The sequence below is a fragment of the Furipterus horrens genome, unplaced genomic scaffold, assembly GCF_987537825.1.
Source record: "Furipterus horrens unplaced genomic scaffold, mFurHor1.1.pri manual_scaffold_6, whole genome shotgun sequence".
In the NCBI taxonomy this organism is placed as follows: domain Eukaryota; kingdom Metazoa; phylum Chordata; class Mammalia; order Chiroptera; family Furipteridae; genus Furipterus; species Furipterus horrens.
The window spans coordinates 70384854-70412078 of NW_028327176.1; the positions used below are offsets into that span (position 1 = coordinate 70384854).

At 42.6% G+C, this 27225-nt stretch overlaps 1 long non-coding RNA gene across 2 annotated transcripts; it reads left to right on the top strand.

Moving 5' to 3' along the window:
- Positions 1 to 30: 30 nt before the first annotated feature.
- Positions 31 to 25920, top strand: LOC150006455 (uncharacterized). 2 transcript variants are annotated; one of them, XR_016511746.1, is made up of 4 exons: positions 31 to 208; positions 320 to 387; positions 7294 to 7456; positions 24874 to 25920. It is a non-coding gene; the product is annotated as an uncharacterized LOC150006455 (long non-coding RNA). The 2 variants fall into 2 exon arrangements; XR_016511747.1 differs by lacking the exons at positions 7294 to 7456; positions 24874 to 25920 and adding an exon at positions 5924 to 6062.
- Positions 25921 to 27225: the final 1305 nt, after the last annotated feature.

A 27225-nucleotide genomic window follows, 5' to 3' on the forward strand; every position in this document is an offset into this window, starting at 1 on the left:
CATTTTTTTGCCTGTGTTCCCTCAACATCTGTTGAAAAGACTATCATTTCTCCACTGCCTTGCATAGCAACTTTGTCAGAAACCAGTCCTTACATAAGTGGGTCTATTTTTGGACTCTTGATTCTGAAGTTCCATTGTCATCTGTGCTTATCTTTACTCCACTGTCCTCATGATCATAACTTCAAAATAAGTGTTGAAATCAAGCAATGTTAGTTCTCCAACTTTGGTTGTTTTTGTTATTGTTGTTAGTTTGTTTTGTTTTGTTTTGTTCTGTTTGCAGAGTTATTTTGATCATTCTAAGTCTGTTGCAATTCCACAGAAGTTTTAGGAGCAGTTTGTCAGTTTCTACCAAAAACTCTGCTGAGATGGACTCTACAGATCAGTTCGGTAAGAATTTACACCTTAACAGTATTGAGCCTTCTGACCCATGAGCACATTATTTGTCTATTCAGGTTCTTTTTAATTTCTCTCAACAGTGTTTTATAATTTTCAATGTTTAGATCTTGTCTGTCTTTTGTCAATTTCCCTGTAAATATTTTATGCTTTTTGATAGTATTATAAATGGTATTTTTAAAATTTCAATTTCCAATTGTTCATTACAAGTATAAGAAATACAGTTGACTTCTGTACATTCATCTTGTTTCCTGAATCTTTACTAAAGTCACTTTTTCAGCTCTAGTAGCTTCTGGTTCTATGGAATTTTCTATTTCTACATAGACTCTCATGTTATCTGCAAGTAAGGACAGCTTTATCTCTCCATTTCCAAACTGGGTCTCATCTCTTTCTATTTCTTGTTGTATTGCACTGGATAGAATCTTCAGTGTGCCACAGGGCCTTCAGGATTTCTGGTCCTAGAAGTAAAGTATTCAGTCTTCTGCCATTAAGAATGATATTAGCTAGAGGTTTTAGCAGATGCCCATTCCAGGTTGAGGAACTTCCCATCAGTTCTTAGTTTGCTGAGAATTCTTATCAGAGATGTTTGTTAAATGTTTTTCTGCATCTGTTGAGACCTCACTTGCTTGCATCATCATTTTACAAGTTTGAGTGAAGGGTGGAACACTTGCTTACCTCTTTTTATATCCTTTTCACCTCTATTTGTAATATAATTGTCTTAAATATTTCTTCTACCTACATTTAGAATCGCTTTAAACCACCATCATAATTTAGAAAACTCACAAGGGAAAGCAAAGTCTATCATATTTACCAATATTTTTTCTTATTGTGTTCTTCCTTCCTCACTGATATTCCAGTAGTCTTTCCTTTGTTGTTTTCTTTATATTTGGAAAGCTTCCTTTAACCATCCTTATATCAGCTGGGGACAAATATTCTAAGTTTTTCTCTTTCTGAGAAGGTCTTGATTTTTCTTTCAGTATTTAAAAATCCTCTGGCCTCCGTGGTTTCTAATGACAATTTGCTGTCATTCAAACTTTTCCCCCTATAGATAAAGTGTTTTGTTTTTTTCTCTTTGTCTTTCAGAAGTTTGGTTATGCTGTGTCTTGATATGCAATATTTTTGGATGGGGTATTCTGTTTTAGGTTTGTTCAGCTTCTTAAATCTGTGAGTTTATTTTTTTGGCCAAATTTGGGGAGTTTTAAGTCATGATTTAATTTTAGTACTTTTCTAATTCTTCTCTCTTTTCCAGAACTCCAGTGCCAAAGAAGTTAGATCTTTTATTATAGCTCCTAGGTCCCTGAGGCTCTGTGTTTATTTTTTTCAGCCCATTATCTTCTCTTTGTATCATGCAGATTGATATTTAATATTGTCTTATCTTCTGGTTTATTGTGTGTCCTCTCTATTCTGCTGTTGAGTAATTCCATGGAGGTGGGTGGTTGTTGTTCTTTTGGTTACTGTATTTTTCAGTTCTAGAACTTCCATATGGCTCTTCTTTCTATTTTACCTGTTTTGCCTGGGACTTTCTTTCTTTCTTTTTCTTTTTTCTTTCTCACTTAAGAGTATTTGTCATTGTTCTTTGAAACATTTTTATATGGTGGTTGCTTTAAAACGTTTGTCAGATCATTTTAAGATTTCTGTCATCTTGGGGTTGGTGTTTATTAATTGCTTGTTTTCATATGGTTTGAGGTGATCCTGGTTCTTGGTGTGGTGAGTGATGTTCTATCGAAACCCAGGCATTTTGGGTGTTATGTGATGAGACAGTGGATCTTACGTTAATCCCCTCTGACACCGTTCCTACAGGGGAGGCAGGAGTGGTAGGGATCTGCCTCCTTACTGCCAAGTCGGGGTGGAAGTCCAGGTCCCACAGTCATGTTTTGTTGGCACAGATGTATGGAGTAGGAAGGTGCTTCCACTATACTGTTTGATGTGGGTAGAAGCTCCAGCTCCTGCAGGCCCCCCACTAAAGACTCCCTCAAATGGAGGGGCCAGAGTGCTTCATAGCCATTGCTTATATGACCTCATTACCTGACTCCCCCAGGCCTCCCCTGATACTATCTGGTAGAGAAGGGGAAGAGAGCCCCGTTACTACTGGGGTGGGGGTGGAAACCCAGGCTCCCGAGATGGTCTCCACTGACACTGTGGAGGAGTTTGTTAACACTGGGTGCAGATGAAAGTCTTAGCTCCCTGCTTAGCTTCCTCAGACACCACCCTGGGTGGGAGAAGTCAGAGGATGGGGAAGGAGTAAAATTGGTGGTAGGGCACCTAGCACATGTCCTCCTCACCTTACCACATTTGTCACCACTTGCCCTCACAGAGTTGCTCACATGCACACGCTGGCCGTTTCTGCTTTATCCCATTTACCTTTCACACCGCCCTGTGGGCGGGCAGAGTGCCCCTGTTCTTACAGGATTCTCCCAGGGTTAGAGCAAGTCTGAAGCAGAATTCCAAGTGGATCTGGCTGAAAACACCCTTGCTTTTAGCCATCACAGTTTATTGTTTACTCAATTCAGCATAGAGGGAATGGACTGAGTACCCTTTGGAGATATGAGTGTGCAGAAGACAGAAGGAGGGAGGGGTGGGGTGCAAGGAGACTTCCAGGGCTCTCAGAGAGGAGCCTTGGGGGGTGCCTGTCTGGGAGAGAGAGAATGTCGCGGCTTGATGGGAAAGAGCTGGGATTTGGGGATTGCAAAACCTGAGTGCAAACCCAGACTCTGCCCTAACCTCACTAAAGGCGGGAGTTTGGGCACGTTGTTTAAGGGCTCCAGCTTCCTTTCCATGTCCATACCATGGGGTAGTCATGGTGGCCTCTGGAAGATAAGTACAGTGAGGGCATGCATGTGAAGTGCTCAGATGGTGCCAGGCTCACAGCAAGCACCCCATATATGCTGGCTGTTGATTTCATTTGCTATTGTTCTGAAAAGTGGTGGGTCCTGCAGACCCAGAATCTTGACATGAGTGGAGGCACAGCAGAGTGGCAGGCAGCCCAGTCTGGCCAGAGTGAGGAGACCTAGCAGAGCCCAGGACCTCGCAGGAGGATAATTGCAGGGACCTGAGCTTCCTTATCGGTGGATTGAGCGAGATGTCTGGGGTGCCTCCCAACCTGGAGAGGTCACTCCAAGTCTATGCTACTGTAGCAGCAGTGGCTCCAGCCAGGGAGAGACCAGCAGCTTCCGCTGGCTCTCAGACACTTCAGCTCTCTTCTTTGGGAGTGTGTTTATCCACCCAGAGGACAGTGGAAGACTGAGAAAGGAGGCAGGACAGGCTTTACAAACACTGCCTGTTAACTCCAGTGTGCTTACCATGGACACCAGGCCAAGGCCAGCGACACGCAGGCTATGGTGTTCTGCACACTCACTGCACCAATAAGATGGATTTTGCAAACTTATTATAAACAGATTACATTTCTTATCCTAATGTGGCTGTTGGCTACCAGCCCATGAATTTTAGCCTTCAGGAGAAAAACAACTGCTTGAGCTGGGTGTTTAGTACTTTTACTTTCCATACATGACTCGGGGCTCCTTCCAGTTTCCCTTCACTCCCAACACACACACACACACACTCGCCTTCACATGCATATGCCAGGCTTGTGCCCACTGACCCCCTTTCTGATGCTCTTTCTACCCACTTGTGTATATTGGGAGTGTGTACCTGCTACGGTGACTGTGGCAATATTTTGGCTTTTCAGAAAAAGTCCTCTGCCTGCCACCATGCATTTCACATTTAACAAACTCACTCCGGCTTCTGCTTCCAAACTCTCTTCAGAAAAATACTTCAATAGTCCCCCTCATTCTCTTTCCCAAATCCCACCAGGCTCCCTTCCCCCTCCTGTCTGTGTTTACAGTCTCTCTCTCTCTCTCTCTCTCTCTTCCTTTTAGAAAGTCCTCCTCATTTTGCCCTAAACCAAAAATGCCAGCAGCTCTGCTTCCTGCCCAGTGTGGGCCTACAGAATCTTTCCTGAGCCAGGGAAGTGGGCACAGAAGGAATGCCCAAACCAGGCCCCTCAGGGGCCCAGCATCAAAGGCACAGGAAACGGCTCTGTTTCCCTAACCACTGGCAGGTCAGCACCATTTCCCATCTCCGTGGGCAGTGTCTCTTCCCAAGGAGTCAGCCCTGTTTGCCACTCCAGGCACCAACTGCTTTGATCTCACATGGCAGGGGGCCATTTTCTTTAGGTCTTTCCTTAGTAAAAACTCCAATAAGTGGCAAATTTTGGAAAGAGTTCTAGTCAGACCACAGAGCAGATGTGTGCAGCTGCGGGGGGGTGCCTGCACATGCCTCGGTGTCCATGTGTACATGGTGCACATGTTTGCACACTCACACACGCACAACCACAGCATGTGTGCATGCATTCACACAGCACACATACTTACCCATGCATAACCACAGCATGTATGCATGCACAGACTCACACACAGGTAAGTTCATCCACAGAGGAGTCACTCCAGGCTTCTCACTTGGCACCTTGTTGGCCCCTCTAAAAACAGTCTGCCCAGCCAATTTGTAAGAGTAACCGTGTTAATGCAGGTCACTCCTCTGCTGGAACCCACCTGATGGCCAGCCTTTGGTGGGGCCTAAGGGAGGCCTAGAGGAGACCAAACCCTTCCGGAGGGACCAAGACAGTCTTCAGGGCTTGGGCCCAGAGAACTGGCTCTTAACATCCACTGGCAGTCAGATGGTTCTTGAATGCCAAGATGACTGTATTTTGTTACATCAAGGGTAGCAGACTCTGCCATGGTTTATTTAACCGGTTGCACAACGTTTGATATTTGTATTGCATCCTGTCTTTAGCAAATACAAGTGATGCTGCCTAAACATTTTTATATGTCCCACTGCTCACACTTGTGTGAGACTCTGTAGACAAATTCTGAGAGGCAGAGTCCCCAGGTAAGGGATTAAATGTGTTTGTGGTTTGATAGATGTTTTCAAATTGTCCTGCATCAAAATTGTACTATTCTACAAACATCTAGGACAAATAAAAGCATGGTTCCAAACATCTTTTTGAACATGTCATGTGATCATAATGGCACTGTCTGAAAGATGAAAAATAGATCTTGGTGTAAAAGTAAATTGCCTTTCTCTTTCCATGAATGGTGTGAGCATTTCCACAAATGCTCAAGTGTTTCGTAATCCCATTCCTACATCACCCCTGTTCACATCCTTTCCCATTTTTCTATTTGGATGTTGGTCTTTCATTGATTTCTCAGTCTTTATATGTTAGGGCATTTGCATTTTGTGATAGTGAGTAAAATAAGCTTTTCTCAGTTTGATATTTGCATTTTGACTTTGTTTATGTATGTTTGACTGTGCAGAGAAAACTTGATTGTTATGTGGTCATTTTCAACAATTGTTTTCCCTTTTGGGTTTTGTATTCTGTGTGTATGCTAATAAAGGCATTCCTCCCTCTGAAGTAAAAAGTAATCATCATTTTCTTTTATAATTTTATGGTTTTATTTTTACATTTAGATATTTGATCTATGTAGATTTCGTTTAGATATTAAATTGAAGTATAGATTCACCTTTCTTTTTTCAGATGGCTGCCCTGACTTTTGTCCCGATACTGCGTCCTGAATGACACTTTCTCCCCATTGATGTGAAATGCCACCTTCATCCTCTCCCCAGAAGCTTTGCTGGCACATGCCTTCTCTGAGGTTTACACTCTAAGGAGCAGAAGTACTTTTATTAAAAAAAATTTTTTTTAAATCCTCACTGGAGGACATGTTCATTCAGTTGAGAGAGAGAGAGAGAGAGAGAGAGACATGACAGAGAAACGAACCCACTGCCTTTTGGTGTATGGAAGGACACTCCAACCAACTGAGCCACTCAGCCAGAACCAGAAGTGCTTTAAAATGAGTCATGCATATGCAGTGCTCAGAAGCTCAGACTAGGAAATATCCCCAAAGCCTTCCTTTTTATCTGTGGTTCAAAATACAGATAAAGTGCCCCTCACTTTAGAAATATAACTTCCCTGTTTGCTTAACTTCCCATTCCATCCCATTTCAACCTTCCACCATCACCCCCACCCCCACCCCTTCCCTTGCAAGAAGACACCCAGTCGTTTGAAGGTGAGCAGTAAAAAGTCCAGACATTTGGGCTGTGAGGGAAAGAAGCTAACGTCGAGTAGCTAAGAAAGACATTTACTGGTCAACACCAGGACTGCCAAATCAATGACACTAAAAGGGCTGGGTCTCAGACACCCCATCCCTCTGCTCTGTCTCCTTCTCTCCTTCAGTACTCCTGGAGGGCCTCCCCTACAGGTGGTTGTGAGGTGGCTGCAAGCAGCTCAGCCCACAGCCTGTCCCCTCTGCAGCCCAGGTGACAGACGTCCACATTTGCCCGCCTGCAGTATTTTCCACACAGGCATATTGACTTTTGCCAACCTCACTGATGATGAATCAGCTTGCTCTTAGAAACCCACCCTCCACTCAGATCTGATCTGTGTCCCTGGGTTACCTTCTCCTTCTGGACTGGGCTTTTACAGAGCTAGTCCGCTGAGAAGTTATTTCAATTCAGCTGAGCTCTAATGAGGCAACTTCTGAGTGAGTTTTTCTCTGCTACAGGGGGTCACAGCAGCAGGGTGGAAGGACTCAGAAAGAAGCCCAATGTTCATTTTTCTGTATAAAGTAGAATAACCCCAAGGACGATGTTAAAGCCCCTTTCAAACCCTGAGTCCGTTGATGGTTACACTGGCTTTTCCAATTGTCCCAGAATTAATTATTTTACAGGTGCTCATCTTAAAGAGGAAAAAATAGTTATCAAATCCAGAACCCATGCAGAGCCAGAAGAGGGATCCATGCCTGTTTCCAGGGCCCAGATGCCCACTAGCAGCTGGGGGGTGTCCCCAAGGGCCCAAGTGTGGCCCCAAGTTCCTTAGGACTTAAGAGTCCTCCTCTTCTTCCCTAGAAGGTGCACTCACTGAGAGGCAAGTGATGTGCTGTTCCAGAGGGCAAACATCGGGACACGCCCTGATGTGACATCTATCAAATATGTGCAGACAGACGTCACAGCCCCCACAAAACCTTATCTCTTCCAGGACACAAGTAATCATCTGCTTCAACTGTTTCATGTAAGTTGAGTTTTCCAGCAATTAAACACACCACTTCACACTCTCAGGACACAGTATGGGATATTTTGCTCTATTTGACTTGGTTAAGTCTCAGTATCATTTACATACTTTTTGTCCTTATGGCTTTCTTTTTTCTTTTTCTTTTTAAACCACCTGTAAGCTTATCACCTAGAGATAACCACTAGAAAGAAAAACAAAATTTTAGCCTTTTTTTCTGTGTATGTGTTTATTTTCCTTTACAATATTGGCATTATAATACCTACAGCAGTTTTCGTTAGGAAATAGTTTTCTATACATGCTTAATTTCTGTGTAATAGTTCATCTTACAACTGTATCATGATATATCATTGGGCATGCCTTTCTAAAGACCTGAGATCACCAGTGACTACCCTTTATGGCCACACTGTTGTTGTTTTCTAGATATTTTTTCTCTTTGTCCCTCACTGGGTTTAGTAACTATTCTATAAGCAGAAGTTGGGGTTTCTCCCATCACTTTTCTCACTTGGGATTTGCATGGACTTGAGCCCCAGTCTCTCAAGTTATCATTAGGAGATTGTGCCCTATGTTTCTGTGCCTCAGTTTCTTCTTGTCAACTGGGCATGATGTTAGCATTTACTTCCTGGAGTTGTTATAAAGGAAATAGTGCATAGTTGTGATTAATATTGGTATTATCATCTACCTATTATTGGAACCCTTTCTGGTTACAAGTGATAGAAACCCAACTCAAACTGGCTTAAGCACCAAAAGAGAATCTATTGGCTCAGAGAATTTTCCCCAAGGGCTGACCACTAAGCAAAATCCAAAGGTCAATCGTTTTGGCACAGACAGATTCAGAGCTCTGTTCATGTCACCACGACTTGGGTCTCCACGTGGCTCCACTGCTTCTTCACGTGGAAGCAAGATGGTGGTGGCAGCACTCAGCCTGTCCCCTCTGCCCCCAGCCTGGCAGAACCATGGTGAGGAGGCAGACCACAGAGTGTGGGTGTGGCTCCTATCTCTGGGAACCGGTGCTGGGCCGAGATAAGGTGGAGCCCACTCTAAATTTGGAAGATTTTCTTTCCTCAGCAGAAGAGCACATGAACCTTCCCGACAGTGAGTAATGTCACTGACACTCTGGGGCATGTCCTCCACTCTGCAGCGAAGGCCAGCTGGACCTTTAAATGCAGCTCTCTCTAGCAAGACACATCCCACCAGTGTGGAGATGGAGGACCCTGAGCCCCACCCGCAGATCCTGACAGTCCCAGCCTTGGCTCTTGGCTGACATCTGCTAGACACATTCCTGTGCTCCATTCAGTGTGGTCCTGACAGCTGGTAGTTAAGTGTCTGACTTTACCCTTTGACCCTACCCAGCCTCCTAGGTGGGACCTCAGCGTCACCCTTCTACTCTGCCCAGTGGACCTCCTGGATTGAATTTGATGTTTGCTTCTATTTCTCTGAGATAGATATTCACTTTGTCCTGGTACAGGTCTGGTTACTCACTGTAGTTATGGGGTGACACTCTTGTCACATATGGTTCTGGGAACTATATTGTTAGTGCCCTAGGATCCACAGCCCTTCCCTTTTTGCAACTTGATGTCCATTTGTGGCATGGCCTCAACCACTGTGCAGTCTTCACAGAATGGGAATCCAAGTGCTGTGCCTCCCTCACCCCACCCCCACCCCCGTGTGGAAGTAGAAAGGCAGCCACACTGTTGTCCACAACACCTCCTCCCCTGCCCAGAAGCAGTCCCAAGCTGAGTTGAGGCCAGCAGCCTCAGAAGCAGCAAGCAGCTGTTTCATTGCTCGCAGAGGCACCTAACAGTCCAAGAGTTCTTGTTGGGGGCTGAGCCTGCCTCCCCAGTTCAGAATCCAGCTCCCCTGTTGACTCCACGAACATCTCTGTAGCTTCCAGTACAGGCCCTCCCCTTTTGCTTGAGTCAGCAAGAGCCACTTCTTTTGCTGTCCGAAGCCCTAGCTGATGTTCATGTGCTGTGCTGGATCTTTCCTGGTTTTATAGATTTCCTTGGGCTTTTTCCTTTCTCCCTCTGAAGTTTCCATTTAAACCCTTTCAGGTCACACTGGCAAGCCTCCTACAGCATGTTCTTCTTGGATTCGGTTAGTACATCCCACTTTCAGCCAGGACCCCGCTGTTCTGGGGTGGATCTGGGCTGTGGCCCAGGAGACACTACTCTCTACTCTGATACCATTCCCATGCCCAGATGTTCCCTCTGTATACTTCCTCTCTCCTTCTTTCTCTTCCAAAGTCACAAACTCAAGTGAAAGAAGGAATGAAAGCATCACCTGTAACACAAGTTCCTTCCATTTCCTCCCCAGAATGTCAAAATGAACAGAAATATATTGGATTTAGACTTATAGACTATCACACCCAGAAGAAAACTTAGAAACCATCCCAGATCTTTGCTCAGTGCCATCTCTGATCGATCGGTTATGGCTGACTGGGCTTCCCATCTGGGAGCTAGGAGAGGTGCTGTAGGGGTTTGAAATGTCTACGTGAATGTGGTAAGGGAGTCAGCAGCAAAGGAACCTATAACGGCATTCCACAGCCTACTCTGCCTTTTACAAATGAGGAAACTGAGTCATACAAATCAAGCTGTCCAAAGCTATTCAGCAACACAGGGCAGATTTGGGGACAGAATCTAAGTTGTCTAGAATCTAAGTTGTCCTGCCTTTCCTATCAATGACAATGACTTCTCATTGGTGCTGGAGTTCCTAAAAGTCCACCTGCTGATGGCATGCCTCCAATCCCTGTTGCTGATACTGTGCTCACCCTCCTGTGTACATGACAGCAAGGCCTGAAAAAGAGTTTCCTACTGGTGCCTGGGGACCAAGGTAAAACTCCTGGGAGGACTTTCAGAATCAGTGCTGATGCTTCAGAGCAAGAGGTGGTGTGGAGCCCAAGGAAAGGCATCGCCGGCAGTACTGGCCTAGGGCTCTGGGTTTGGATGGCACCCTGGGAGCTCTCCTAGGGTTTAGACTTTCATTAGACTGCACTTGAAAAACTTCAGAACCTGCTTTCCTAACTGGAACTATTCCATCTCATTCTAAGTGGGGAGAAGACAAAAAGCTGAGGGAACCTCCCCAAAATGCTAAACTTATCGCACTTAAGATGGCAAGTGAGGTCCAAATCCAGACCTGGCGTGACTCCTTAGAACCTACTGTGGGGAGATGGGGACCAAATGTCTTCATCCTTCCTGCAAAAGCCAGCTCCTTATTTCAAAATCCATCCTGTTTGTCTGTCAAGGTCAGAGCCTTCATAAAAGCCAGAATACATGTGTAGAATTAGCAAGGGAGTCACTCAATTCACGAATGGTGAGAACCCAGCAGAAGCAGCTCCGGGGACTGGGTGGCCGCCAGCAAACACTCACTCAGCAAGTCCTGGGTCAGGAAGGCCAGCACAGGGTCCCCCATAAGGAACAGACAACTGCTGCTCTCGGGGAGGGAGTGCATATGGATTGGGACCCGTTTTCAGGGGAGTCCTCAGTGGCCTTAGTAGTGGGACAGCATCCTGTTTTATTAAAAGCTAGTTGCTGGCAAAGAAAGCTGTCTGCCTGCTGTGTGGGCAGAAGCCCAGCAGTGCTGTGGGCAATTCCAAGCCAGCACTTCGAGCTGACATCAAACCAGGAAAGAACACGAATGCTTCTTAGCTGATGAAGCAGTACTTTTCCTTTCTTTCTTTTCTTTTTTTTTTTTTTTCTTCTTTTCTTTCTTTCTTTTTTTTTTTTTTTTAACAGTTCTCTTGCCCGGTTCCACTGTGGACATTTTGTGTGTGCGGGCATGCATGTGAAATTTTCTACCAGCTGCTGTGTGGCTAACAACCCTCCCCGCCCCAACCGCTTCACTCCTGCCTCACTGGCCTTCCTAACCCTCAGGCCCAAGCTCAGTCCCCTCCCCCACCTCCCACCTCACCCCAGACAAGGGAGCAGAGAAGGAGCCCAGACTGTGGCCTGAGGTTATTTAATGGGTGGGGGCGGGGAAGGAAGAGAAATTGTTTTGTTTATCTTCTGAGTCTGGAAACTACAAAATTCATCTGTTTTCAAGGAAGCCTTCATTTGTAGGTTTCCAAAAATAAAAAATAAAAGGAGGTTCACTTCAAAGAAACGAGGGAAAAGCTGTTGTCTTTGTGAGAGAATTGGTTTATTATTGTTTTGTTTCATTTTTTTAACATTAGGCTTATTGAAGGTAGGAAAAGGCTGTTACTTTTTTCCGTTTGTGTATTACGTTCACTATTTCATCCTTTGTTGCCATATCAGTGAAGAGGACAGATATTTTAAGAGACCCATATAATATGTTCTCTGCTCTGCTCATTTCACTCATGTCTGGGAAATTGAGGTTTTTGTGTAAACTTTTATAATCGTGTTTTCTGCTGAGGTTCTAGTTGACTTTGGGACTCTTACACTCAAATTACCCCACTTTCAGAAATTAAAAGCAAATAAATGTGCTTCAACACAGAATTTTGAAATAATTTTAAAAGCAGTTTTAATATGCTGGTTTGTTGTCTGTACACAATTTCTCTGGGTCTTTTGAAAACTTGGAGTGAACAGTGCCCATATCAAATATAGCATGTTACTTTATTGGCCGCTTTCTAACCCTGCACTCAAACAATAAACTTTTCATGGAGTGCCAGAAGATGGTATAAGTCGAAAAAAATTTTTTTAAAGAGTCAGTGGAGATAAAGGGATTTCAGGGGGGGGGGGAAGCATAAGAAGTACTTGAACACATGTTACTTCACATGTGAACATTAAATTTCATTGTCACGATATAAATATTCCATTTTTAAAGTATCTGTTATTTACCACATTATATGAACCACTGTACTCATGTAAGCCTAAAATCATATAAATGGACAATTTTTGCTATATATGTGAATATTTTATGCATTTATTTTATAGGAGTTTTCAAAATTTTGGGAAAAGGTAATATATGGCACCAAAAAAAAAAAACAAAAAACCAATAACATAAAATAGTCTACTTTTTTCTAAATTATGTATTTAAGGTAAAAGATATGTAAACCACTGGGTATGTTTTTTTCTCTCCACTCTGTTTACTTAAGAGAAACCAGAGGATTATCTTTATGGTGAGGGAAAGATTATAGAAGGCAGTATTATTTTTTAAGGAGGCACAGGGCTCTATCAGTTGGCACAGTGTTCTGCCTATTGTGTTCTTGCTGGTAAATTTAAAACATTAGCTGCAAGTTTTAATACTGAACTTTCCCGCGCGTCACCAGGCAAAACAAAAAAAACAACAAAAAAACCCCTCCATCCTGTATTGTTGGGCAAAGACCCAAGATGAGAAACAAGTAAAACAAAGAGATAGGAAATCTTTACTCCTGCAGCTAAACATTCATAATTAAGAAAGCTCCAGAACTTCCATGGTAGGTAATCTATTTCTGGATAAATGTCTTTCAATACCAAAGGAAAACCTCTTCATTCAAGACCCTTGGCTGATGTGGCTTAGTTGGTTGGAGAGTCATTCCATGAACTGAAAGGTCCCAGGTTCTATTACTGGTCAAAACACATGACTAGGTTGCAGGTGTCCCCAGTCGGGATGCTTATTAGGCAACCAATTGATGTTTCTCTCACACATCCATGTTTCCCCACCCCCACCCCTTCCCCCCTCTCTCTAAAGTCAATAAGCATGTCCTCAGGTGAAGATTAAAAAAAAAAAGACCCCAGGTGAAGTAAGGGATAGGAAGAGCTCAGCAAAACCGGTTTCTGTGTTGCAGACAAGTGTTTATTTACATTGTTAATTAACTTTTAGTTTAGGAAAGAAGTGATAACTTGTTTGGGTTTTCAGAAGGAATCTAATATCACGTTGATGAAACACAGACCAGGCGCAGAGAATTGTGACTACAGTATTGAATAATGCAGTTGATCCTGTTGCTAGTGGAAATGGGTTTTTTCATGGAGTCACAAGAAAAGCATTTCTGGGGACCCATGCATGTGAAGTTCAGGTGTAGCGGCAAGATTTACTGAGGTTGAAATAAATGACTGCCCCCAGGTTCCTGATGTCTCATCTCTGTCCGTCCCACTTTGGGAAAAGTCCCCCTTGTCTTCATCAGGCCCCAAAATAGGGCCAGTATCCAATAATTATGTGCCATTGTTTCAGCGTCTGTCCCTATCAGGCTGCTTAGCTTCTATTCTGGGCTGTGCTCTGACCAGCACTCCATTGCTGTACCCAGTCTCTGCAGCTGCTGAGCACCAGGCAGCTGCTAAGCCAGCATTACCACTATACATGACGGCAAGCATGTGTTACTCACGACGGCAAGCGTGTGTTAGTGCATGAATAAGAGAGAGAAAGAGAGGAAGAGAGAGAGGGAGAGAAAGGGAGAGAGCAAGAGAGCATTCCATTGCCTTTGTTAGACTAGGTTATATTGCCTCAGGCTTGGGAAGACCAGGAGTTCTTTCAAACTAACTAATCAATTTCCCAATCCTTGTGGGTTTGCATCCCTGATCCAATCCAATTCTTTTCCCAGTCTAGACTCCTTCCCTCCATGGTGCCTACTGAGCATGCCTCATAGTAGAAGGACCGTCTCCTGCACCATCTTGGCTTCTGTTGCACAAGTGCCTACTTCCCACTGCACCATCTTGGCTTCTATTAGGGAGGCACCTGGCAGAGGAATTTCTCCTTTATTGTTTTATCGCTCTCAGTAATCCTGGCTAATGGTCAGTGACCAATCCTTCCTGCCTGGTTCACTGATTAGGTCCTAGGGCAGAGGACACCACAGTCGCCTGGGGAGCCTATGAATACTGCAGATTCCTAGTGAAGCAGGCTTAGTGTACCATTCAGCTCCCTAGTTTTTTAGACCTGATGTGTGATCCCCTTTGCTCCCTTCCTTTATTAATCTCTTGCTATCTATGCTAACAATTCCTTCCAAGAAAGCAGAGGATGGGGCTTAGATCATAAGAAACACCACCGATAGCATTTTCTTTTGCTTTCTGGAAAATCGGCCAGGAAAGAAACTATGTCTGAAACATTTTTTGAAAACATAATCTGTCCTGGCTTCTGGTTCTGGGATGAGATGTTGTACACTCACTTTTACCTACTTCATTTCTGTAAATACAACTAAATATCCTGAAAACTATCCAATAGACAATGATAAAAGAACTCTGAAAGTTGGGAAAAAGAAGGAAGATTGGCAAGAAACCTCAAGATTTGAGAAACAACAATTTGTTGAGTTATCTGAGTTTTTCTGAATCTCCCATGTACCCTGACCTAGGCAGAGGAGATTACTGTAATCTAGAAGCACCAAAAAGCACAAACAAACAAACAAACAATAAACCAAACTCAGGAATATCCAGCTCTCTCTCTGGACAAAGTCTGGGAAAGGGGAAACCCAAGAGAAACAAAAGTTCCAGCCCCCAGTTTACAACCCCAACAATCCAACCCACTGACAGCAGCAAAGCTGGGGGCAGTTCTGGCTCCTGGTCCAAACTGATACCCCAGTGGGCCATCTGATCCACCCACAGGCACAGCAGCAGTGAAGCCCTGTGTCTCCTTGGCCTTTACCCAGTGGCATAAGGAGACACAGGCCCGTTAGCTTCTTCCCCACTCCCAAAGGTTGCCTAATAACAGAGTCTCTGAATATAATAGTCATTAACAAAACACTACAGAGTGACATACTAAAAAAACAATTATTTCAAAATGGAACTCTAAAAAATGTTTCAAGTCATCCATAGGATGTCAATAAAAAAGAAACAGAAGAATGATAGACAGAAGGATCAAACAGAAAAAAAAAAAAATAATATGTCCGACTTATTCCTAATAAATCAATAATTACCTTAAATGTAAATGGTCTAAACATACCAATTAAAAGGTAGAGATTAGCAGAGTGGTTTAAAACACATAACCCCAAACTCACTTCAGATTCAGTGACACAGTAGACTGAAAGCAAAAGAAAGAAAAATGATACCATGCAAGCATTAATCAAAAGGAAACTTGAGTGGCTATGTTAATATCAAACAAAGAGAATTCAGAGCAGGAAAGTTACTGTGGGCAAAGAGGGAAATGCATAATGACAGAAAGGATTAATCCACTAAACAACATTTCATGATATATGAAGCAAAAACTAAGCAGAAGGAATTAGATAAATATATAACTGTGATTAGGAGCTTAAATTCCCACCTTCACCCACTTAGGACTTCTAGAACTACTAAAGAGAAAATCAGCAAAGGTAGAGAACTCAACACCACAACTGAAAACATCTAATTGAAATATATAGAATCCTCTGTCTGACAATAACAGGGTGCACATTCTTTTAAAGGGCCCTCGGAACATTTCAAAAGATAGACCATATCCTTGGTCATAAAGCAAACCTAACAAATCTGAAAGAACTGAAATCATACAGAGTATGCTGTCTGATCATAATGGATTTAAATTAGAAATTAAAACAAAATCTCCAAACACTTGAAAACTAAACTTTAAACTTCTAAATAATTTGTGGGTCAAAGTGGCAATCACAAAAGTAATTTTAAAAATACACAGAACTAACAAAAATGAAAATAAACATATTAAAATGTGTGACGGCCCTGGCCAAGTAGCTCAGTCGGGGAGAGTGCTGTCCTGATATGCCAAGGTTGAAGTTCAATTCCTGGTCAGGGCATGGACAAGAATCAACCAATTAATGTATACATAAGTAGAACAACAAATCAATGCTTCTCTCTCTCTCTCTCTCTCTCTCTCCCTCTATCTCTCTCAAGTAAAAATAAAACAAAAAACTACAGTCATGACTGGTGAAGCTCAGTTGGTTGGAAGTTCTCCTGCAAAGCAGGAGGAGGGGGGTCGCCAGTTTGGTTCCTGGTCAAGACACATGCTTGGGTTGTGGGCTGGTCCCTGGTTAGGGTGCGTGCAGGAGGCAACCTATCAATGTTTCTCACATCAATGTTATGCTCCCTCTCTTTCTCCCTCCCTTTCCCTTTCTCTAAACATAAATAAATAAAATCTTTTTAAAAATTAAAACTAAAAATAAATAAATAAAATAAAATAAATGCTACAAACAAGTTGATGCTCATAAATTCAACAACCTAAAAGAAATCAGCCAATTCTTCAATACCACAAACTAACCAAAACTCAGCCAAGATTGACTATTCTATTCAGTCTATGACTATTAAAGAAATTGAATTTGTAATTCAAATTCACCACCAAAGAATCTTCAGGCCTTGCTCTTTTCACTAGAAAATTTTACCAGACAAAGAATAATTAACGCTAATTGTACACAATCTCTTTCAGTTACTAAGAGAGAAGAGACCACTTCCCAATTCTTTTTATGAGGCCATCATTACTCTGGCACCAAAACCAACCAAAGACTGTACAGAAAACAAACAAACAAACAACAACAAAACAGTTACAGATCAGTATATCAATCAATATAATCTACCATATCAATAAGCTGAAGAAAAAATATCATATGATCATATCAGTTGATACAGAAAAATCATTTGACAGAATTAAACACCCATTAATGATAGGGAAAAAATACTTTCCGTACATTAGGAATAGAGGGGAAATTCCTCAGTCTCATAAAGATCATCTGCTAAAGCTTGTACATTAAACATTGTGGAAGACTGAGTGCATTACCTCTACGTTCTGGAACAAGAAAAGACATCTACTCTCACCACTCTTGTTCAACACAGGACTGGAAGTTCTTGCCACTTTAATAAGTCAAGGAAAGGAAATAAAAACCATACAGATTGGAAAAGAAATACAACTAGCTCTTGTTGCAGGCAACACGCTTGTCTACAAAGAAAAATCTCAGAGAATCTATGAAAAGCGGGTTGTCTTACTTCCACAGGCTGCCCTGACAGGCAAGTATGCACAGTTTTCTTATGGGTTTGCTGCAATCAACGGCAGCACAGGGGCTGAGGGTGCACTTAGGCATGGTGGACCAGGGGGACATACCAACTCCACCATTCCCAGCTGTGTGCCCCTGGGCCCCCCTCCTGATCTCTCTGAAGTCTGGCCCCCTCATCTGAAATGGGGTTAATTATAGAACCCAGAGTCTATAGATATTGTGGATATTAAATGACAGCAAGTGTGTAGACAACTGATGGCAGTACTATTGCAGGTCCTTGTTCCTGCTGTTGCACATAATGGTGTGCTATCTGCCATGCTGCCCCCAGGTACCATCACTGGAGCCAAGAGACCTACATTCCCCTGTGACTTGTCAACACGCCCAACCATTCTGAGCTTCATTGCTTTCATTTATAAAGTGGGGACACTAACCCCTCTCTCATGAGATTCTTGTTAAGACCAAATGAAACAACATATAAAAAAGTGCTTTGAGCACTCTGATAGTAATTAATTAATTAATAACAACTACAATTTATTGAGCACCCCTACTGCCAGCACCATGGCCTCATTTTTACCTACAAGCTTTTGCTTAATCCTTGTAGCCATGAGCTATTAGTGTCATTTATGCTGATAGAGAAACTAAGGTCCCAAGTAATAATTTGCCCAAAGACACAGCTTGTAAAGAACAGAATCCAGATTTGGACTTCCAGGATCTGGCTGTGTCCTCATGCTTTCCAGAGAAAATAAGTTAATGAGGGCAGGAATAGCTTGGCATGGGCTTACTTCCACTGGCAAGGTGGTTATAATCTGGTGTGACAGGCAGCGGGGGAGCCAAGCATCACCCTTGGCAGTGCCAACTGGCTCCAAATTAGCAAGTTGTCTAAGAAATAAGGTTCACTCTGGTAGGACATCAGGTGGGACGTTAATCGGAGTCACCCCTCCATTTCCTTGAAGGATCCAGCGATTAAGCTGAGGTGCACCACATGCCCAGGTCTAAAAATAACCCTGTCACTTCTAATAAGGACTCCGTCTGGGCTGAAGTCATTCTTTCAGGTGCAGAAAAAGAAAGCATCATGGGCTTAAAATAGGAGCGGGCTCAGAGGGCCAACTGGGCTCGTGGGTGCCAAGTGGGCAGTTTCTCAGCTGCTGTTTCCTAATAGTTCGTGCTTTGGACAGCAGCCGCCTCCTTTTTCTGAGTTGGAAGGGGGTAAAATGTATGTTTTAGAAGCCCAAGTCCTTTGTTTCCTCTCGTCTCCATGTGTGTTCTTCTCATCCATAGTCTGCATTCATTGTTACTGACTGTTCATGCTTTGTCCTGAAATACACTAGTTACAAAAATGGAAATAAGCAATGCTGCCTCCTTCTCCCTAGGTCTGTACAATGAATCCACAAAGTTTTCCTCAAATATCCCTGTCCAGAGTGCAATGAGGAGGCTATTTAGGCAATTCCCATGATCCCATGGGAGGAAGTAGGCCGTCCCATGTTGGTCACATCTATGAAAAGGTATCTCCTTTGTGAAGGAGGGCAAACTAGGGTCTAAGATCTTACTAATTCTGAGTATCTGACTTAATGCTTTTTTTATAGCTGGGCTATATTTAGGTCAATGAATTGTATTTGAGATGGACTCATCACTGATTCACTCAATGAATTCTTTCATTCAAAAGTTTTTAAAATGACTTCTGGTCCAGACAAGCTTGCCTAAACACGTTTCTCCCATCTCTCCTCCTGGCTAGATACAGTGACAAACTCTGAAAATAATCCAAGAGACAGCCAAAGGAAAACTCTGCAATGGGATGAGAAAAGAGACCTAATTAGGGATCCTAGGACTGGAGGAACAACAGAGCAGGGGGGTGTATTCCATCCCACATCCATCAGGAAAAGGTGACACAAGCCTGACATTTCCTGATGTCCAGTCTGGCACCAGAGGACAACCAAAGTAGATTCATTCCTGCCCCTTCTGGTGGGCTTGAAATTTTCTTCCTTCACTAGCAGACACCCAGAGTGACTGGGTGGCATCCACAAAACGGATTACACCATAACAAGCAGTTCAGCCTGGGAAGAAGCACTCTTGTTCTCCATAGACTTGAGATTCCCTTCCCCCATCTAGAGGCACCAGGAGGACCAGCAGAAGAATTTCCTTCAAGTCCCTCAGGCAGCAGCAGGAAGGACACATGAGAGCCCTAGGAGACGGTAATAATATTGTGGACACAGGATCTGAAACTAAGTTGGGCCCACAGCCCACTAAACTGGGCCTGGACCTACTTGCTAAACCTAAATAGGGTGATAGCCTGCTTAAAAAATAAAAATAAAAATTGAAATAGGACCCAGAGTCTCTTAACATAAAAACCAAGGTAATGTCCAGATACAATTTTAAAAATACACATTATGTCAAGAACCCAGAAAATAACTTAACTGTGAAAAGATAAGCTGACATGACACCAATATAAATCAGGTGGTGTGGTGGAAGTAAGTGAAAAAGACTTCAAAGCAGCTGTCATAAAAATGCGTCAGAAACTATTCAAATTCTCCTGAAACAAATGAAAAAATAGAAAAATCTCAGGAAAGAAATAGAGGTTATAAGAAAAGAATTAAATGGAAAATATAGAATGGACAAATACAACGACAGAAAACAATATCACCAGATGAGCTCAGTAGTACAGGGAATGTGACAGAAGACAGAATCGATGAAATTAAGGAAAGAACAATAGAAATCACTGAGTCTGAATAACAGAGAGAAAATAGAGTGAAAAAATCCTCTACTGTGAATGAGGACTTTGAGTAACAAATTAATGCCCTTAACCACACTGCAGCGGGGTTGTTTAATCAACTTAAGAGAATAGCTTTAAATAGTGACAAATAATTGAAAAATACAAATTTTTAAATAACATCATATATAATATTATAAAAAATGCAGAGAATAAACGGGACACAGAATAAATGGGGCACAGAAGATTTTTAAGGCAGGGAAAACACTATAATACTATATGTATAATACTATAATGGATACTGTCAGAACATGGATGCAGCTAGAATGCACACCTGGACTTTTGGTATATGCTAATCAACTTGGCCCTGGACTTAGCCATTCCCAAGGATATGCTGATGGACTTAGCAGTTCCCAAAAGATATGTTGATAGACTGAAACCATTCCCAGGGGAAATGGTAATGGACCTAGCCTGATATGTTAACTAACCTGGTGTGTGGTGGGGGGAGAAGCAATGAGATGTAAATGACCTACTGAATATGTTGATAAGCAAACTCACCCTCACCAGAATGTGTGGTTGACAAGTATTAAAAAGGTGCCTGCAGAAATGCAGGTGGGACTCCTACGGGCCCACAAGGAGGACTGGGAGTCCCCATTCCCTGTTCCTCGTTCCTCATTCCCTTGCTCCCCATTCCCCTTGCTCTAACGGGCCCTTGAGTTGGTCCAGGAGCCGTCTCTCCTTTCCCCCCTTTCCCTCAATAAATCCACTGCCTAATCCCACGGTGTTCTTTGGGTGATTTCTCAGAGCAAGGCTGCCCTGACATTTTGGTGCCAAAACCTGGGAGCGGCTCCAAGAGCAGTCAACAGCAGCTTGCGGGCAGGGGAGCAGTGGGCTGTGGCAGCACATCCCAGCCTTACCCCTTGACCCACCTGTTGGAACCCTCTCACCCCCTCCTCTCCCACCTTGCTCAAGAGATCTGCCCGTCTGACAACCTCCGCCTCCGGACCCTTTGCCATGGCCTGCCCTCCATCCACACCAGACACCAACTAATCGAGTTTAGTCTCATTGGGTGAGTCTCTTGTCAGATTGACCATCTCATTTCTGAGCCTACTGTGGCTCTGCTCAAAAATCCTAGGCCTAGGTCGGTCTTCCTTGGGGCCTTGCGCCTCACCTTGTTGGACTTCCACTGGCTGTTGGGGACGCCCACCCTCTTGGCAAGTTCATTTTGGGCCTTTGCGCCCTGGAGCCTTTGCTCTCAGTTGGACTTTCAGAGGCGGCTCGGGACTCCCGCCTCCTGAACAGTTCGCTTGGGACTTTTGTGCCTCATAGAATCAGCGGCTTAGTGATGATACACCTTAACCATCCTGATTCATTTCGTCTCAGGCTCACCCTCTAGGTCATTACTCTCAGCATCATGGGAGTACATCAGTCCCTGCCTCAGAAGGACTACCCTTTAGGCTGTCTTTGCCGGAACCTCTGGACCCTTCAAATAGGGTCCCAGGTAAAGCTAAAAAAGCTAATCTCTCCCTCCACTGTTACCTGGTCTCAGTATCCTTTTGATAACAAATGCTGTTGGCCAGAACATGGAACATTTGACCCTCAAATTCCTACTGATCTCTACAACTTACTCAGGAGTAATGGCAAATGGTGTCAGGTTCTCCTTCCACTCCTCTCTCCCCTTTCAGTTTCAGCTGGACCACAACCTATCCTTCTCTGGGAGTTTACAGGACCCCAGGGACCCATTAGGGTACACGTCCCCTTTTCCCTCTCCTCAGAACTCTCTGACATTTTTTTCCGCTCTCTGCCTCAAACCACCCACTACTCCCACTCTCTTCCCTCCATTATCAGCCATTTGGAATGTCTCACCTTTGGGGTAAAGAAAATGCTGCAAAGTGCAGGAGGACCATTCAAATTAGCTAGGCCATTGTTTGAAGGTTGAAACAATCAAATCTGAAATGAGTGCTTAGATTCTACCTCGGATCCGAAGATAAAAGAGGCACTTTCTCCCGCTGGCCCAAGTTCTTGGGCGTCCCTACTCGAGTGGGGGCCTTGCAGGGGTGTCTGGGGTCAATCCCCGATATGTGCACAGGCCTCATGGAAAACTTCTATCCCTGTGGCACAATTCCCCACTTAGGTTTAGATCTCGAGAGGAGAAAGCAAGATTTTAGCCTGCAATTAAAAGTTCGGGCTTTTCCAGGTCCTGATCTAAGTAGGCCTTATCATTCAAATTGCCTCACTCATAAGTCTTTTTCCCTTTTCTCTGACTGCTCCATTTACATCTCTACCACCCCCATTTCTATCTGCTTTACAAAGTAGTTGCTGTGTTTGTTTTCCAGCCAAGCAGCCACCTAATCACCCAGCAGGAGGTGAGGCTATTCATTGCCTGCCTGACCCAAGCCTTGACAGAAAAGCTGTAAAAAAGTTTTTCCTATATTTGCCTAAAAGCTAAGGTTCTGTTTAGTAAAATAATTATGAATTGTGGTATATTACTCAAATACTTAACTAATATTCAAAAAGTTATATCTCTCAATGTTAAGAACTGAATTTTTGTCAGCCTATTAATATTATATACTTCTTATTATCACTTTAAATAAATAATCAAATATCATGTCATAATATATATTTCTTAAATCAAATGTTTGACAATATTTCCAGGATTTAAAATTTAAAGGACTTTTCTCTATAGCTTTGAGGTATTTCAAAGGGCCCTTGAAATACTTCAAGGATTTTTTTTTCTTAAAAAAAAAAAATTTAGACTAATCAGGCTTAAGACATTTTAAGATACTTGAAAAGCTTTGTCAAATAAAAATAATTTACAAAAATCTCCAAAAGTCTACAAAATTCTAATTATTTATAATTCTGATAATTATTTTAAAATGTAATATTGTGAATTGCATATATTACAAAGCAGCTAAGCATGTAAGTTGTAAATAGTCTGGGTAAATTAAAAAAGAAAAATAAAGTGACACTTTTGAACTCCAGCCGTTTTTCAGCTGCAGTCTTTCTCTCCAGTCCCTGCCCTGAGAGAGCAGGGCAGGAGTGGGCTGGCCATTCTAAGGCAGGAACTTTTTAAAGCCACCTTTGTAATAGAAGCTGGCCAGATGTTTGTGGGAAATTGCAAAAGGTAAATAAATGGGCCAAATAAAATAGTTAAAAAACTCCTCAAAAAAACTAAAAAAATATACGTCAGGAGAGAGGAGGAGAAACAGAAGTTGTTTAAAGCTGCAGGATATCTTTGCAAATCTAGGAGCTTCTAGCTGCCAGATACTGAGTTTGAGTATAGTCCTTCACAGTGTGGAAAAAAACCAGGATTAGAAGCACGTTATGGTTAAATCTAAAATAGTAAAAGGTATTTTAGCAAGTTTGTGAATGTTGCAGGTCTGTGGAAAGTTGTAAATATAAATGGAAAAGGGTGTGAAAGTTTGAACCTGAAGAAAAAGAAACCTCAGCTGCTTATTTTCTGATCTGTTTCTGCTCTGGAAACAAAATCGATGTTTCCCAGGGAGAGTTAAAGCTTCACACTATGTAGGAAAGTGAACAAGGGAGAGTGTAAGGCATGGAAATGAAGAAGGTTTGTGAAAGGTATATAGAAGTTTTGTTAGATGGTTTTAGCAATGGAAAATATAGGGCACAGAGATGCAATTTTAGTGAGTATTAGAAGGACAAAAATTTTTCTTCCTCATTTACATTTTTCTCCCTACCTGATCTCTCCAGAATTTGGCCTTCTGAGGGAGTGAGTGATGACTCCATGTTTCCTTGCATGAAACTAATAAGACAGGTTGTTAACAGGGGTTTTATCAACAGAGGCTTTGACTGGAAAGACATGCCTAAAGGAGGCGTGCCTGGGCTCTGGTTGTTACCAGAAAACCCCAAGGACCTGGGATTGACTTTCCAAGCTAATGAAAGCCCACAAGGAAAAAGCCTGATACTTTGGTGGGTTATGCGATTCGTGGCAATCTTTCATGGGAAGGAATGAAGGTTGCTTTCCTAAAAGATGGCTAAAAAGAACCTTAAGGCACAATTGAAAACCTGAAAGACTTGAAAAAAATATGTGTTTACAGGCAAGGCCAGGTGGCTGGTGTGTGGCTCAGCTTCTGTGAACTAAACAGTCAATCTGAAGGTTCCTTGTGTAAGTTCCAGCAAAGTGGACTTAAAGATCCTATGTGATCAATGGCTGCTCTTGTTGTGTTCATGCAAATAAACAGGCTAAATTAATACTGGACTTATACAGTCCCTTTAATGACAATGAGGATGATATTAAGGAGAAAAATTGTTATTTAAGGAAAATCACAATGCTCACTGGTGACTTTAGACTAGTGCAGCTAACTGTCTTCAAAGTTTATTTTCATTTGGAAGTTAAAACTGGGTTTGTGACATCAGAGATGCTCAATATACTGGCAAAAAAAAAAAGTCTTTCAAATTGCAGCTGTTAAATGTCATTTCAAAAAGAAGGCTTTGAACTGAATGTCTTCCTAGATGGTCTTATAGACTCAGTGACTGGTTTATAAGTTGTGGTATAAATTAACGATTTTGCACAAGTTTGCTCATTGCAGGTTTGTCTATCTGCCTGACTCATTCCAGCCAGGGGACCGAGTCTTACTAAAGACCTGAAAGACTCAAGGCCCTGACCAGCAGCTGGCCAAACAACAGACTGGTCCCTATGACATCCTGTGGACAATGCATTCTTCCTGAAGCTGATGGGAATCAAATCCCGAATCCACCACAGAGCATCATTATTAATTATACTATTTTATCCATAGGACTGTCAATGTAGCTATGGCACAGGCAACCCACTTAACCATAATACTGAGAGGTTACCGCTACCAGCCCACACACCAGGCTGAGACATACACTGTTTGAACAGGAGTAAAAGCCCCACAACCCTTTCTTACACCTTTGCTAACACTACTTTACCTCTCATTCTAGGACCCTGCCTCCTGCGACTCCTTGTCAGCTACAGTTATGGCCCAGATAGCTCACACCATCATGCTCCTGTCTACTCCGGTTCCAACCCCTGCCAGCGCAAGAAACATTGGAAATATAGACATGGAAGGTAATGTACACTCTAACTATGCCCGTATGTCAGCACAAAGTAGTCAGAAGGACTGCAATGCCCTTTTCCCCTAAACCCTCCATCCATGACCCTGGACCTCAGCATCATTCTTTATATTACAAACAAAAGACTGGAAATGTCAGAACATGGAGACAGTTAGAATGCACACCTGGACCTTTGGTATATGCTAATCAACCTGGTCCTGGACTTAGCCATTCCCAAAGATATGCTGATGGACTTAACAGTTCCCAAAAGATATGATGATGGACTGAAACGGTTCCCAGGGGAAATGGTAATGGACCTAGCCCGATATGTTAACTAACCTGGTGGGGGGGCGGGACAATGAGATATAAATGACCTACTGAAGATGTTGATAAGTAAACTCACCCTTACCAAAAAGTATAGTTGACAAGTATAAAAACAGTACCTGAAAAAGTGTGAGTGGGACTCCTATGGGCCCACGAGGAGAACCGGGAGTCCCTATTCCCCGTTGCCCGCTCCCCATTCCCTTGCTCCCCATTCCCCTTGCTCCTATGGGCCCTTGAGTTGGTCTAGAAGCTGTCTCTCCCCTCCCGCCTCCCCCCCTTTTCCCTCAGTAAACCCACTGCCTAATCCCACAGTGGTCTCCCGGTGACTTCTCAGAACAAGGCTGCCCTGACAGATACATGTAATTATACATTTGTCCAAACCCACAGAATGGACAACGCCAGGAGTGAACCATAATGTAGCCATGGACTTTGGGTGATTATAATGTGTCAGTGCAGGTCCATCAATTGTAAACAGTGTATCACTTGGGTGTGTGGGGGGTGTTCATGGCAGATGCTGTGCATGTGTGGGGACAGGGAGTACAAGGGAAATCTCTGTTCCTTCCTCTCAGTTTTGCTGTGATCCTATATCTGCTCTAAACAGAAATATTTTTTAAAAAATAAAGAGAAACAAATACAATGAAATTTAATTAAAAACTGTATGAGTGTGATTGAGAGAAATTCTCTCCAAATTAATCTATAGAACCAGTGTCATTTCAGTTCAATTTCAGTAGGATTTTATTTTATTTTTAGAATAAACTGTATTTTATGATTTATTTGAAAAACTAAAGAACTGAAACAATCTTGAAAAGAACTTTTGTTAAGACTTATTCTGAAGCTTTAGCGAACAAGACAATGTGAGATTTGCATAAGCCTAGACAAACTGACCAATGGAACAGAAAAGAGGCCTAGATAAGAGGCCGCTCATACTCAGTCACCCGATGTGTATAAGGACACTGCTGTGCAGCCAGGACAGGGCGGACAGCCATTTCAACAGCTCTGCTGGGTCAACTGGATATTCATATTTAAAAAACAAATGTTAACCCTCCCTCTCACCAGACACAAAAATCAAATCAGGGAGATAGTACATGTAAAAATGAAAGGTAAAAATAACAAAAATTCTAAGAGATAGCATAAGAGAATAATTCCATCATCTTGGACATGAAACAATTTTCTCAAATATGGTACAAAAAGCACTAAACCCAAAAGAAAAGATCAATAAATTGGATTTCATTAAAATGAAAAACTTCTATTCATGAAAAGACACCATCAAGAGGGTAAAAAGGGAGATCCAGGAAGTGCAGATCAATCTAGGAAGGAGCAACAAACAAGAAGAGTCACAAATATGGGGATATAGGGAAACAACCCCCCATCAAAAGGAAAAGAGAGATCCCCAGAAAGAGTGCTAAGTGAAATAGAGGCAAGAAAACTATCAGATATGGAATTCAAAACATAGATTATAGAGAAGCTCAATGAGATCAGCAAGCTCAAAGAAAACTATAAAGAACTCCAGGGAAGCTACAAGGAACACCAGGGAAACTACAAGGAACTTACTGAGAATTACACCAAGTTATCAACAAGAGTCAGGATGAAATGAAGAATACAATTTCTGAATTGAAGAACACAGTAGACGGAATTAAAAGCAGGCTAGAGGAAGCAGAAGATCGGATCAGTGAGCTTGAGAGAAAACAGAAAAAGCTTCCAAGACAGTTCAACAAAATGAAGAAAAGACTGAAAAAGAATAAAGAGGTTTTAAGAGAGCTCCAGGACAACATAAAACATAATAATATTCATATCATAGGAATGCCAGAAGGAGAAGAAGAGGAGAAAAGGATAGAAAACCTGTTTGAAAAACTAATGACAGAAAACTTCCCTAACATGAAGAGAGAAAGAATCATGCAAGTCCAGGAAGCACAGAGG